General features: G+C 42.8%; 1 pseudogene across 1 annotated transcript; it reads right to left on the bottom strand.

Annotated features, from left to right (window-relative positions):
* Positions 66-2,145, bottom strand: LOC109228608 (annotated as a pseudogene). Its single transcript, XR_002068410.1, has one exon. The product of XR_002068410.1 is annotated as an aspartyl protease family protein 2-like (transcript).

Genomic DNA, 13,186 nt, shown 5'->3' with positions numbered 1-13,186 from the left:
AGGCTCCCCTTGATAGATTAAAACACTACAATCAGAAATATTGTTAGAAACATTGTACAGAGAGATTAAGAATGAACTGAACTTTCAAAAGCAATGATTCAGACTTTCAAAATGTGAGAAAAGCTGCTATTACAACTTTCTTACATAGTTGCCAGTTTCTGTCAAATAACATAAAATCATCTACAGTTAAAAAATTAAGGGGAAAAAAAATAATGTATAACCTACAATGTATATGAACTGTTTCTAAGTTCATGAAATAATGAACACAATTTTCCCACCTTCTACTCCAAGAATACTGTACATAAAATTTCAAGCATCAGCACATCTTGTTGGTGCATATCCCAGTCTGGACCTTTTGGTGTCATATAAGATATGAAAATTCTGCTGTTGGTAGTTTCCAATTATCGACAAAGCAGATCGAGGAGTCCCTAAAACAGCCAAACAAACGATATCTTCTGGTTCGAGTTTGATGAAGTAGTTCTCTACGGGGAAATTCCATACAGCTCCATCACCAAACACGATTCCAAACGAGGGAAATTCCACGTTCTTCACACCAGACACATTGTAACACGGATTCAGAATAGGAAAGTCTTGTACAACAGGATAGCCCTTAACCTTATTGACGAATGCCTCCTTTATAATCTCATAAGCAGGATCCGCGAAATAACTCAATGTGGTACCTGAATCAATGATTGTACCACCAAGACCTTCTGGCGACAAATTCCACGTCTCCTCGGGTATATTCAGTACCTCTCCTCCAACTATGACAGATTTTATCTGCACATAGTAGAAAGTTTCCACTTCTTTGCCTCCAACCAATGAAGTAAAATTCAACTGTAGATGTTTCAAAAGTTCCTTATCTTCACCAAAAATCAATTTACTACTAACACTAGAATTGCTATTCCTATCAACAAGACAATACGAAAATGAATGACCATATAAAGATTGAAGCTGAGAAGCAAACGAAAGCGGCCCTCTCCCTAATCCTAACAAACCAGCAGCACCATGAAATAATCCTCTATTCCAATGACCACAACCAAACATCACATTTTCCACCTTCCTAAATTCACTCCCACTCGTCGTCGTGAGGTTAACAGTAAACGTTTCAAGCGCGAAATCGCCAGTAGTATTAGAACTATCACCATACCAATAGTAATAAGGACAAGTTTGATTCTCAGATTTACAAAGCTGAGGAGGATCAGGGGATGTAACAAATTTACACCTAGGATCATGACAACTTATATTTCTAAATGAAGTTGAGTCTTTAGGATTATAATGAGGTCCATTTTGTTCAAAACAATCATAACAAGGAACACATTGAATCCAATTAAGATCACTACCAGTATCAAGAATTAAAGAAAAATGCTTAGGTGGTGTACCAACAAACACATCCATAAAATACTCACCAGAGCCAAGACTCACACCTGACTCCAATGTTGCCATTAGCGGAAAGTTCATAAGATTCCGGCGAGGCTGCTGCCGGAGCAATCACAGGCTTATGTTTATTATCATTTTTCTCAAGTCTTGAATTGTAATCCTGATTTTTCTTCTCAACAATTCTTGTATGGAGTGTCTGAATTCTGCTTAAATCCCTTGCTCTTGACGCAAAGACTGAATCTTTAGCCTCAATTTTTTTACCAGCTGATCTGTGCCTTAACTGAAACTTTACAGCTTCTTTTTTCTGGTTTCCAAAAATGGAAACTTCTTCATTTTCTCCATTTTTTACATCAACACCGTCTACTTCTTGAGCTATAGAATGGGTGTTTGATTTTTGAGAAACTCCATAGTTGCAATCTGAGTCAGCTGAAGAAGAAACAGCATTAAAGCTTGGATGGTTAGGAAATTCAATACCTGAAACACTAGAATTCAGCTTTTGGAAACTGTAAAATCCTCCACAGGCAACAAAACCAGAGGAAAACAAGAATATAAACAACAAAATGAAAAGAATGAACTTTGTCCCCATCACTAATACTACTAAAAATTTCTTTAAAATAGTTTTTTCCTGAATGAAATATCCTCAAGAATCCAAAAAAACTGAGTTGGGTTAGAAATGTGGAAGCTGAATGAAAGAGGAAAATGAGGAATAATTTGTAAGGAGAGACAAAGTTAAAGGAAAAAAAAGGAAGGAAATAAAAATGAGGATGATTTGGGCGGGAGTGGCATTTGATTTATTTCTTGTTTAGAAATGATTTTGGAAGAATTTGTTTCGTTTGCGTTTGGGAGAATTGGATTGAAAATTGTTGTTTAAGATAAGATAGATTTGAGTTCAGTGGCGAGACTCAAGGAGGGGGGAGGCGACCAACGATGTTGTATGGGGCTGAGTGTTGGCCAGTCAAGATCGCTCATGTACAGAAGATGAAGGTAGTAGAAATGGGAATGTTGAGATGGATGTGCGGGCACACCAGGTTAGATAGGATAAAAAATGAGGTTATTTGCGACAAGGAGGGTGTGGCACCTATTGAAGACAAGATGCGGGAAGCGCGGCTTAGGTGGTTTGATTATGTGAGGAGGAGGAGCACAGACGCCCAGGTGAGGAGGTGTGAGAGGCTGACATTGGAGAGCCTACGGAGAGGTAGAGGTAGGCCAAAGAAGAGGTGGAAAGAGGTGATTATGCAAGACATGACGCAACTTCAGCTGACTGAGGACATGACCCTTGATAGGAAGGTATGGAGGTCGAGGACTAGGGTAGTAGAGTAGGTAGTCTAGAGTGTTCATAACAGTAGTATTGGTACACAGCTTTCTGTTGGTAGTAGGTTTTTATGATTAACTGTTATTTTCTTTCATTGTTGATCACCTTACTGTCTTGTTGTTTCCATTATTCTTTTATATGGCTTTTTGGTATTGTTCTTTCTTGTCTATATTTTCATTAATGTGGTGCTTATGTTTTCCTGAGCCGAGGGTCTATTGGAAATAACATCTCTATCCTCACAAGGTAGGGGTAAGGTCTGCGTACACACTTTCTTCTCCAGATCCTATGATGTGGGATAATACCGGATTGAGTTTACAAAGAGTGAGGCCTAACCAGAAAATAGATATTTCGGTCAAAGCCTATTTTTAGAAGTATTCAGGCTATTGATAATCAAGGAAATTGATATTCTTGCAATAAGAAAGAAATTGCTGAACTGATGCGTCGTATGTCACTTCAATTTAATGCATGTGACACATGGCAGTCATCGATTGACTTTGTAACTCTGCATCGGGTTTTAGGGCTTTTTTGCGGCTGCTTCAGTCACGCAGTGACAATTTTTCATAATGACGTTTCCATCATTACCTTTTTTGTATGACGGTTGCTTCTACATATAAATACATCCTTTGCCTTTAGTTTTACGAATTTTTTTCTTCAGTGTCCTTTATTCACATCTTGTTCTTGTTCTTCAATACGTTTTACTTCTTTGCACAACTATGTCTTCTTCAAATCCTGATCCTCGAAAAGTCCTCATTGTAGACGAACTTCCCCCTTCTTCTGCTCCTACTAGAAATAGGAGAGGTGGTAGGTTGCGTAGTTTAGGGTCAGTTTCTGTACGTGGTTCTTCTTCTCAACCTAGCTCTACTCCTCCATCTTCTTCTAGAACTAGTGCTTCTTTTCCACACAGGTCTTCTGCTAGAAATAGAGATTCTAACGAACCGCTTCGTGAACCTACTGTCGACGAGATTTATTCCTGCTGAACTTTCTTTTGTCACAGACAGAGAATCAATTAAAATCAAGTTACTTCCATAACTTCTCACGATCGCGCTGATGTCTACCCTTCCCAAATCACTGAGGGTTTATTGTTGTGCGTAAAGATTGTCATTGGAAATTTGACTTCCCAATTCTGGTTCCTAATGAAAATCAAAGGATCACTTCCTTTAAATATGGTTTTTCCTTTGTGTATACATATCCCTTCACATTAGGTTTTAGACCACCTATTGACCCAGCGATCATTGAATTTTGCCGTTTCTTTGATGTATGTTTAGGATAAATTGGCCCTATGAAGGGCAGTGGCATGCCTTAGATATTTGTCAAATCTAGCTCAGTTACCCTTTCTTTTCTCTCTCTCCCAAGTTATTTCGTCATGGCGCGCTAAGAAGAGTGGGCGCTAATACTTTTACCCAATAGTGGTATCGGGGTCAATTTTCACAGGGAGCTAGAAGGGAGTTGGATATTTGCTTAGTCTAGAAATGCGTGTTTGCTTCTAATTGATCTTCTATCATTTTTGGGGTTTTATGATTATCAACTACAATTTAACTACTACTAATTATAACTAAATTATGCTAAGATATTAATTCTAGGTTGTATGCAAGATAGAGAAAGACACTAGGGTCGTGGCATTTACCTAGGTGGTCAACTAACGGGTAGAGATTCCTAATACAAGAATGATGATTATGGGGCTTAAGCTATAACCGTTGCACGATTGCACTCACTCTCACACCTCTCGGTAGAAAGAGTGATTTTGCCCAATTGACTCTCTCGAGACTAATTGGGTAGGCCAACACACCCAAGCAACTTAGGGTTCAAGTTGGGTAATTACTCTCTCGAGGTTTAACCCGTTAATCGGGACTACCATTCTCATGGGTCCATCCCAATTCCTTGTTGGGTTAATTTTGGAGTCATAGACACTCTTTCTCAAGAAGAGTCAAGACCCACTAAGCTAGACTTAGTGTTTGCAACCACCAAATCCTAGTTAAATCATAAAATTAACCAAAATAGCAAACGCCCAACATCATTCAAGCATTAAACAATCACACCCATTAATTACCCACACTAGGATTGAGCCACAACCCTAGCTAATGGGTTTAGCTAGACATAATAGCAACAGAAATTGAAGAAGTAGTAGATAAAATCAACATATTAATTAACTGGAATGTTAATCTACAAGAATCCACGATAAAACAAGATGAAAATGCCCAAAATAGGCTAAAACTTGAGTCTCACGAGTGCAACTACTATCTGATATCTAATGCTTAACCTAAAAATAAAAATATTCTAACTAGGCTAGCTGGACAAAAATACCCATGCGTGGCTGGCACGGACCGTGCAAAAATGCAGCGCGGCCGCGTAGGGGTCTTGGTCCTCGATCACTCACTTCTGAAGCTGGGGACGCGGACTGCGCGAAAAGGTAGCGCGGCCGTGCAGGCTAATGGGCGCGGACCGCGCAACAATGAAGCGCGACCGCGTGGGGCTTGCCTTGAATTTTCAAGCCTCTGAATCTCCACAAGCGCTGACCGCGTAGGAGGAGCGGGACCGCGCATGGTTACCTTGAAATGTATATTCTCTGAATCTCCTAGCGCGGTCGCGCAGCAAAACAGTGCGGTCAGCGCTAGGTCCTCTTATCCCCACTTCAATGATTTTTGACACTTGAGCAGGTTTCACTCCGTTTCGAGCCGATTTTTGACTTTTGTCATCTTGTCGCTCAAACCTGCAATCAAGCGCACTTTGTAAGCATTCTAGGTCTATTTTATGACAATTCATACATAAAGCATAGGCAAGTATGGGCATAAACGCTTGGTAGCTCACAATTTGAATTCTCATCACAAGAGCAGGCCCTTACCCATTGGGAAAAGCCACCCGGTTCGCACAACACATTACCCTTGGAAAGAACCGTGGCATTAAGAAACCAAAGGGCTTATTGAAAACATCAAAACTAAAACAAAAGGCTGCGAGCCTCACTACTAGGCTAAAATCGAAAAATTTGAATGAAAATAGCAAAAAAAACAAATGAATATGTACAATGGGGAGTAGAATATACAACGGGATGAATATATACATAAGAGTGTAAAAGTAGCCAAAGTCAAAGGTTATATATAGGCCAACTATTTAAAAATCCAAAACAATCCAAAACATAGACTAGAAATGAAATAAATATATACAGTCATCCAGTGTATCAGAATCAAAATGGTAGGGCACACCCCCACGAATAAGAGCTGGCATTGTCCCCAATGCCAACTACCAAAATAAGCATAAAAACAGAGAAAAAAAGGATATAGAAAGGCCCCTCAAGCCTGGTCCACATGCGTGGGGTCTCCTGTCGTCCCCGGATCCTCTGTAGTAGCCGGGACCTTAGACTGGTCTCCGACCTGCTGCTGCTCTGCTGCTGGGACATGAGCCGGATCAAGGACAGGCTGAACCACCGGTGGAACACTGGATGTACCCTCCTGAACCTGGGTCACCTCTATCACAACTCCCTCAGTGCTAGGGATTTTCCTCTTCTTCCTCGGCCTGGGGGTCTCTTCCTGGTGTGGCTGAACTGCTGCTGGATCTACAGCTGGGTCCCCGAAGAGTAAGTCAAGTGGCATCTGATCCGCCAAGAGCTTATCCGCATCCTCCCTCAACTTCGTCACTGACTCCTTGGAAGCCTTTTGCTTCCTTAACTTCCTGTGCTCCCTAGCCAGTTTACTCAATGCGGTGCTGTGTGCCCTAGCGTGTCTCCATCATCATTTCCTGGTTGGCCAGGATCTTCTTCAGGTTCTCCTCAATGGAAGGAGGGATCTCAACTGTGGCAGGGGCTGATTGTGCCTGAACTACAGTGGCCAAGTTTGACAACTTGGATGTCGCAGCTGACATCCAGTTGTTCAAACTGGCTAGAGACTGAGCAAGCTGGTGGGTAGTGAACCGGTGAGTCTTCGATGAAGGGACATCCGGGTCCGCTGCAGTAGATGGACCAGCAATAGTAGAAGGGCCGAGGAAATGTCTCACTGGTAGCAGGGATGGTGGAAGGCTCAGTGACTGCTCAATAACCGCTGGCTCCTCAGACTGGCCAGGGCGGTGGAAGTGGCAGCCATAATAGATGCCACTAACACTGCACGGGGAATAGGAACTGTGTGATCATAAGTGGAGGGTCAAGCCTCGCCAAGTGCTGGGCCACCAAGGCGACTCTTCTTTCATTGCCAGTAGGGTAGTTTTACCATATGTTCATTTGCCACGGAATTGCTTGCACATGTGGGTTTAGAGGAAGAAGATCAGAGTCAATAAATTGCCTCTCCGGAATCAATTTTCTTTTGGGCCACCACTCTCGAAATCTGTGGAAGGCTATTTCACTTACAAATCTATCAGCCCATGCTTCGGTTCTTCTATCAAAGCCGGTCCTTTGGAGGTAGGTGAAGTTGAAGGAGAGTCATGCAATTGGAGCGAGAGAGACATGTGAGTGGGAGCAGATTCAGAAGTAATACTCCGGGATGGTGCATACTCACTCCCCGAAGAGTGGGAGGCAGCTCTATCAGTTTCCCGTATTATCTTGCGGGTCTTTTTTATATTCTCCCGAGTCTGGGGAGTGAGTTTAACATCCCGCTTTCCTTTTCCCCCTCGGGAGGAACCACCCCTCCCGGGTTGTTGTTCTTTTCCTCCTCGTTGCTTAACCATGATCTGCAAAGAAAAGTCTAACATTGTTAGTTGAAGCATATGCAGTGAATTTGATACTACAGTTGAATGCATGGTTTAGAAACAGGGTTGCAGAATAGAAGGGGCGCGGACTGTGCATAAGTGCCATGCGGACGCACTGGGGTAGCGACTGGAGCGCGGACCGCGCTTAAGATGTTCCAGTGAAACCCCTCTCTGAATCTTACCAACGCGGTCCGCACTGATTTGGACCGCGGCCGCGCTAGTCTGGCGCGGACCGCGCAGAAAGGACGCGCGCGCGTAAGGCAGACAATTAACTGAGTATGGAGATTTTCATTTAAGTCCAATTTTTTTGTTCAAATTATGGGTCCTAATTGTCCCTACTCAGTTACTAATCAAGAATTCATGCCCATTGTTTCACATAAACAAACAAAATCTACCCTAACAAGTAAAACTAAGAGAGAAAGAAGAAAATAAGAAGGTATACTAATAGGAAGCAAATAAAAAATTAAACTATGAATGAGATTAGTGAGGAATGTTACCAGGGGTTGTGAAAGTTTTAACTACTTGAAGCAAGTTCTTTTGATGCACAGTGAAAATTGAGAGCTCAGGTAGAAAATTGGCGAAAAGGTTAAAATGAAGCCTAGGTCTCTATTTATAGAAAATATTGTGGGACCCATTACTTACCCACCAGCGCGGCCGCGCAGAAATGGCCGCGGACCGCGCTGGATTTCCAGCATCCTTAATTGCCTGAACAGCCCACGCGGACCGCGCTGTTTTGTCACGCGGCCGCATGGGAAACTTCAGAGAGCATGTAATTTGGGCTTCTTCTGCGCGGACCGCACAAAAATGTCACGCGGACCGCGCAGCTGGCTTCAGAGACTCAACTCCCATTTCACCAGCCTACGCGGACCGCACTGTTTTGGTGCGCGGCCGCGTAGGAAAACTTCAGAGACCTTAAAATTTTTGCTACTTTTGTCCTGCACTGGTCCAACATCAACCCTGCAACATCTCACAAACCATGAGTTGAAAAATCCTAATGTACAACGGAAAAATAAAAAGAAAGAAAAAGACATGGGTTGCCTCCCAAGAAGCGCCTGATTTAACGTCGCGGCATGACGCATTTTACCATAATATCACTTCAAATGAAGGAGTGCCACCACGTGGCTGTCATCAATCTTCCCCAAGTAATGCTTCACACGATGCCCATTGACTCGGAAAACTTCACCATTTTTGTTCTTGAGATCAATAGCACCAAATGGGGTCACCCCAACAACTTCAAATGGACCACTCCACTTAGATTTGAGTTTGCCCGGAAATAACCTCAACCGAGAGTTAAAAAGAAGAACCATATCACCGACCTTGAATTCCTTTCCCCGAGCATATTTGTCGTGAAGGTACTTCATCTTGTCCTTGTACAAAGACGAGCTGGAGTAGGCGTGAAATCTAAACTCATCAAGCTCATTCAATTGCTCCACTCGGAGATTGGCTGCAACATCCCATTCCAAGTTCAACTTCCTCAATGCCCACATAGCCTTGTGCTCAAGTTCCACCGGAAGATGGCAAGCTTTACCAAACACCAACCGATACAGAGACATACCAATTGGAGTCTTGTAAGCCGTTCGATAAGCCCAAAGAGCATCATCCAATTTCTTCGACCAATCGGTCCTATTAGAATTCACCGTTTTGGACAAAATACTCTTTATCTCCTGTTTTGAGACTTCCACTTGTCCACTAGCTTGTGGATTATAGGGGGTGGTCACTTTGTGATTAAATCCATACTTAGCAAGCAATGTGTCGAAAGCCTTGTTGCAAAAATGGGACCCCCATCACTAATAATGGCCCGAGGAGTACCAAACCTCGTAAATATACTCTTTTTCAAAAATACTACAACATTTTGGGCTTCATTGTTGGGTAGAGCCACGGCTTCCACCCATTTTGAAACATAGTCCACCGCCACGAGAATGTAAGTATTACCACAGGAGCTCACGAACGGACCCATGAAATTGATGCCCCAAACATCAAAAATATCCACCTCAAGAATTGTATTGAGGGGCATTTCCTTCTTGGAAATACCGCCGGCTCTTTGACATGCATCACATCTCTTAACCAATTCACTAGCATCCGTGAACAGCTTGGGCCAATAGAAGCCACAACTCAAAACTTTTGAGGCTGTCCTCACCCCCCCCCGATGGCCACATAGGGAGANGCGGACCGCGCATGGAAACCCTTGAAATGTATACTCTCTGAATCTCCTAGCGCGGCCGCGCAGCAAATCAGTGCGGTCCGCGCTAGGTCCTCTTGTCCCCACTTCAATGATTTTTTGACACTTGAGCAGGTTTCACTCCGTTTCGAGCCGATTTTTGACTTTTGTCATCTTGTCGCTCAAACCTGCAATCAAGCGCACTTTGTAAGCATTCTGGGTCTATTTTATGACAATTCATACATAAAGCATAGGCAAGTATGGGCATAAAACGTGTTAAAATCACAGTTATCAACTCCCCCAAACTTAAACCTTTGCTTGTCCTCAAGCAAATAAGATAAGACCCACCCCTCAAAAGGAAACATCCAAGTAATTCCAGCTTATCCTAAGGAAGCCTCATCACGCATCAATTGGGACTAACAATTGCCCTCAATACGAATGCATCATTAACACATTTTTAAACTTTTAAGAACTATGGATCAAATGTGACACAAGAGCATCAAGGGTTGACTCATTTCATCAAGGAGCTTTTCTCAAATACCTTGGTCATTGTGGAACCCAAACTCACACATCCTCAACTCTCCCTAAGCGAACCTCACCTTTTAGAGTAATGACACACAACCCGAGGTTGATGGATTTTTCACTCATTTCTCTCACAAAGAAGGTCATAAGTCCAGCTTTAGGTACCATATGCTTGCCTCTTATGTAAGTATCCACTAATGTAAGCTTCCCTCAACTCAAGATCATATAGGGCTTTTGAGGAGTCATTGTGAAGGCTTTTGGGTAAAGGTAGGACATGTTTTTGTTCATTTAGGTTCAATCTTCCCTTCAGCACTTCTTTTGATTCATTTTGGCATACTTTTTGACTCATTTGAGTATTTCACTTCTTTCAAGGGGTTAGAGAGACACATTGTCACTCTTTCTTTTGCAATTCAAACCTTTCTCCTTTTTCTACTTTTACACAACCTTTTTTCACTTTTGTTTTCTTTGAATCCCCTTTTTTGGTTCTTATTCACTTTTGTATTTCTTTTTGTCTTTTCTCTTTTTCATTGCCTCCCTTTTCTTTTGCTTTTGTGCCTCTTTACCACATTGATGCCTTTCTTGTCTATCCTCCCCAAACTTAGATATTTGCCATTACTCAACGGAAGATTTGGGTGCCAAGAGAGGGTCTCATTGATAACGGGTATAGGCTTGTAGCTTTGGTTCATGAAAGAAGAAAGTTTAAGGCTCAAAAGGGTTGAACTAGGGATCATTTCATTGGTAGGTCATGGAAATTGTTCAAATTTGGAAGTTCGGATCAAGGAGGGCCTATATTCACTTCTCAAGTCAAGTTTCACCTATGATTTCGCCTCAACAAACATTCAGGACAAGTTCTAGACCATCGGCTTGGAGCTTAGACTCACAATTCGAATTCTCACCACAAACACTCAAGGATTGCTAAAGACATCGAGTTGAGAGCCCACAACGACCTTAGTTCCAATTCAAGCGCACAATGGCCCCACAAGACCATATGATGATTGTTTGGTCAACACAAGAGTCTCAAGGCCACAATTTTCACCATCCTAAACACAACATTATGTCTTTGACCATGGGATCAAAGGCAAATGTGTTAGGCCCAAGTGAAGCTTGCCTGAGGTCCTCTTAACTACGAAATATTGAAAATCAAAAGAAGAAAAATCAAAAACGGACTCAAACCCTTAAGAAGGTTGTCACGCCATCTATCATTGGGAAGAGCCACCCGGTTCGCACAACACACTACCCTTGGAAAGAACCGTGGCATTAAGAAAACCAAGGGCTTATTGAAAACACTAAAACCGAAACAAAAGGCTACGAGCCTCACTACTAGGCTGAAAACAAAAAATTTGAACGAAAATAGAAAAACCAAATGAATATGTACAATGGGGAGTAGAATATACAACGAGGATGAATATATACATAAGAGTCTAGAAGTAGCCAAAGTTAAAAGTTATATACATGCCAACTATTAAATCCAAAACATAGACTAAAAATGAAATAAATATATACAGTCATCCAATGTATCAGAATCAAAATGGTAGAGCGCACCCCCACGAATAAAAGCTGGCATTGTCTCCAATGCCAACTACCAAAATAAGCTCAAAAACAGAGAAAAAGGATATAGAAAGGCCCCTCAAGCCTGGTCCACATGTGTGGGGTCTCCTGTCGTACCTAGATCCTCTATAGTAGCCGGGACCTCAGACTGGTCTCCGACCTGCTGCTGCTCTGCTGCTGGGACATGAGCTGGATCAAGGACAGGCTGAACCACCGGTGGAACACTGGATGTACCCTCCTGAACCTGGGCCACCTCTATCACAACTCCCTCAGTGCTAGGTTTCCTCTTCTTCCTCGACCTGGGGGTCTCCTCCTGCTGTGGCGGATCAGATGCCATAAAATGAAGCCTAGGTCTCTATTTATAGAAAACACTGTGGGACCCATTACTTACCCACCAGCGCGGTCGCGCAGAAATGGCCGCGGACCGCGCTGGATTTCCAGCATCCTTAATTGCCTGAACAACCCACTCGGACCGTGCTGTTTTGTCACGCGGCCGCTTGGGAAACTTCAGAGAGCATGTAATTTGGGCTTCTCCCGCGCGGACCGCACAAAAATGTCACGCGGACCGCGCAACAAACTTCAGAGACTCAGCTCCCATTTCACCAGCCTACGCGGACCGCACTGTTTTGGTGCGCGACCGCGTAGGAAAACTTCAGAGACCTTAAAATTTTTGCTACTTTTGCCCTACACTGGTCCAACATCAACCCTGCAACATCTCACAAACCATGAGTTGAAAAATCCTAATCTACAACGGAAAAATAAAAAGAAAGAAAAAGACATGGGTTGCCTCCCAAGAAGCGCCTGATTTAACGTCGCGGCACGACACATTTTACCATAATATCACTTCAAATGAAGAAGTGCCACCACGTGGCTGTCATCAATCTTCCCCAAGTAATGCTTCACACGATGCCCATTGACTCGGAAAACTTCACCATTTTTGTTCTTGAGATCAATAGCACCAAATGGGGTCACCCCAACAACTTCAAATGGACCACTCCACCTAGACTTGAGCTTTCCCGGGAATAACCTCAACCGGGAGTTGAAAAGAAGAACCATGTCACCCACCTTGAATTCTTTACCCTGAGCATACTTGTCATGGAGGTACTTCATCTTGTCCTTGTACAAAGACGAGCTGGAGTAGGCATGAAATCTAAACTCATAAAGCTCACTCAATTGCTCCACTCGGAGATTGGCTGCAATATCCCATTCCAAGTTCAACTTCCTCAATGCCCACATAGCCTTGTGCTCAAGTTCCACCAGAAGATGGCAAGCTTTACCAAACACCAACCGATACAGAGACATACCAATTGGAGTCTTGTAAGCCGTCCGATAGGCCCAAAGAGCATCATCCAATTTCTTCGACCAATCGGTCCTATTAGCATTTACCGTTTTGGACAAAATACTCTTTATCTCCCGATTTGAGACTTCCACTTGTCCACTAGCTTGTGGATGATAGGGTGTGGTCACTTTGTGATTAACTCCATACTTAGCAAGCAATGAGTCGAAAGCCTTGTTACAAAAATGGGACCCCCCATCACTAATAATGGCCCGAGGAGTACCAAATCTCGTAAAGATACTCTTTTTCAAGAATGCTACAACAC

Source organism: Nicotiana attenuata, chromosome 7 (assembly GCF_001879085.1).
Source record: "Nicotiana attenuata strain UT chromosome 7, NIATTr2, whole genome shotgun sequence".
Lineage (NCBI taxonomy): Eukaryota > Viridiplantae > Streptophyta > Magnoliopsida > Solanales > Solanaceae > Nicotiana > Nicotiana attenuata.
Note: the sequence above shows the minus strand (reverse complement) of the source record. Positions and strands in the feature narration are given on the sequence as shown.